The 2,671-nt window shown below is 47.3% G+C and overlaps 1 pseudogene; it reads right to left on the minus strand.

Annotated features, from left to right (window-relative positions):
• Window positions 1-1,469: 1,469 nt before the first annotated feature.
• On the minus strand, window positions 1,470-2,193 carry LOC118981629 (ATP synthase F(0) complex subunit B1, mitochondrial-like; annotated as a pseudogene).
• Window positions 2,194-2,671: the final 478 nt, after the last annotated feature.

Consider the following 2,671-nt stretch of genomic DNA (forward strand, 5'->3'; position numbering starts at 1 on the left):
CTGTACATTGGTTTTGATGAATCAACATACTGAAGAACGCACCTGGAAGACTAATGCGTATTCTGCCAAGTCCCTCCCCTGACACCTCCCCTAGGATTCCTGCCTACAGAAGAGAAAAACCTCATGGCAAAGGGCCCGGCATGGGCTCTCTCTGGAGCATGCCCATGCCTTTTCTCAGGCATGAACTTTTTACTTTCTCCTAAGCTCTAAGCGTTCCCAGGAGACTTGCAACTAGGAGAGCAGTGGGCAGCGGCAGCTTGTCCCGGGCTCACCCCCGAACTAGTATCCAAGACCTCCTTTTTCTCTGACTTTGCAATGAGCTAAAAGTAGCCCTACCTTGGCTTATTTCCATCACTGTGACTTTTACTTCTCAGTGAATTCATGCAACCTAGCACAGCTCACTTCTTTCCTGTAACATTTATAGAGAGCCAAAGCAACCCCACGCTCTATTGTTTCTGCTATCACAAGCCCTTCCTTTGTTTCACTCTCTCCAGCTTTAATAAACATGCTCTCAAAATCACCTGGATGAGTTGTGAAATCTTTCCTGCACAAAGTCAAGAACCCACACACTGTAGGCTGGCCTCAGGCAGACCAGCTCCAGGTAACAAGACTGCTGTGAAGCCTTTTGGCTGGACAGATCTAATCCTGCTCTTGCCAGAGACCAGGGCTTCTCTGTGTAGGTCCTCAGGCCTGGTTTCTCTTTCCTAGTAGGAAGACACATCTGTGTTCCACCTTGAGGAAAAAAAAAATGGAGAAAGGGCATTTAGATAAGGACAGCACCACTTGGGTGGTGAGAGAATTTTAGACACTAGTGACAGGAACAGTTGGAGTGAGTGAATCTAGGAAAACGGTGTGCAGAGTGGAGGGAGTGGTTGTGTTGTGGGTAGAACATGAGAAGAAGAGAATTAAGCAAAATGCAAACTGCCAATGCCCTGAATAACAACCCTGATGAAAACAAGTTAGCTTGTTCCAGCCCCTTCCAACAGAGTTAGAACAGCGATAAGCTGGGGGTCCTCTGCTAGCCCAGCCCAGGCCCTGCTGCTGGGCCAAATTCTCCTTGCCCATGCCCTTCTCACTGGAGCATCTGCAGAGGGCTAGCCTGGCTGAGAAGCAGCTCCCCACGCTCACTCTGCTTCCTATCTTCCCGATCTCAGGCACATCACCCCATCAGGAGAGGAAGTGACTCATCTTCCCAGATGAAGCATGTTGCACACTGCCCTAGCAGCTGTCCCAAACTCTGCTCAGTCACAGAAATGAATCCAGGCAGTAACGGCCTTTGGATTTATTCCTCTTCCACCCCACTGGCAAGTAGATTGCTTTAATTCTCTCACTAGATGAAACTCAAGCCTTTTATTTTTACATGGGGTAAACTGTAACTCCGGTAGATGGTGATACAGAGAGATTTTTGCCACACAGCCTAGTTTCCAGTCAGTCAACTGTTTCTAGCTGCCCCAGTTGAGATAGAGGCGTTAATAGAACTGGCTGTACTCAGCCTTCTTTGCAAGCATGTTTAGTTCTGCAATGCACTTGGCAATTGTCTCCTTTTCCTGCTTTCAGAGATACTCTGCATCACGTGCTTCTCCATCCATTTTATCATGTGCTCTTGTTTCTTTTGACGCATCGTATTCTGCACAGAGATATGATGGTCCAGGCCATTTTTTGCCTCCAAGGTCATAGCAATGTTATTCCTCTGGACATCGAAAAGGTAATGGTGTTTTTGAACCCGTGCCTGCTGGGACTTCTCCAGATCAATTGCATCCTGGATGTTTCTGACGGAAGCCTGTTTCGCCTCCTCTAGTTGGGCAATTTTTGCTCATTGAGTTTATCAGCAAATTCCCCAAATAGAGGCACCACATTTTTTAATTACATAGATGATCAACCTTATTGTTGATATGGCAGAGATGGCCTCTGGGTTAATCATATATATTTCTTTGGATGGAAAATATAAGATAAGCTCAGTTCTGAGCATATAGAGTCCTGTTACACCTGTTTTAGAATAAAGAAACTGGAAAAATTCCTCATGAATCAGCCCATGGTGAACTTTTCCTCCGCATGCAGGAGGAGGTGGGCGGTACAGGGGCGAGACATGGCTGCCCAGGGTGGAAGATCCTTGCTGCCTGCAGTTCCCCTGGACCGAGGAGGGCTGCACTCTCCAGAGAGCGCTGTGGTGGCAGCAGAAAGCACCACCTGAGACAGCAGTCAGCGAGGGTCCGCCCTGAGGTCCTGGACTCCCAGTGACATGTGCAGGACTGGTCTTTGGATTTCTATAGATAACCCGGGCATGCTGCTGTGCCTCCTTCTCAGAGAAGTTTCCTCAAGAGAAAAAATTATAGTAGCATTTTTTTCGAGAACCTACTTACCTATCAGGCAGTGTGCCAACCAAGTCCATTTATTAGCCCCATCCTCCAGATGAGAAAACAGAGACATGAATTAAGTTTTCAGTTTGGGAGGATGAAAGAGGTCTGGAGAGGGATGGTGGAGATGGTTGCACAACAGTGTGAATGCACTGAACACGACTGTTTCCCCTTGAAATGTTAAAATGGTAATTTTGATATTACGGTTATTCGCCATCACCACAAAACCTACAAAGAACTAAGTAGCGTGGCTCCCGGGCAGAGAAGCCAGGAGTTACACACACAAGGTCCTACCCCAAAGTCTTGTTCATGACCAC

Source organism: Sturnira hondurensis, unplaced genomic scaffold (assembly GCF_014824575.4).
Source record: "Sturnira hondurensis isolate 20B ecotype Veracruz unplaced genomic scaffold, ASM1482457v3 Scaffold0024385, whole genome shotgun sequence".
Lineage (NCBI taxonomy): Eukaryota > Metazoa > Chordata > Mammalia > Chiroptera > Phyllostomidae > Sturnira > Sturnira hondurensis.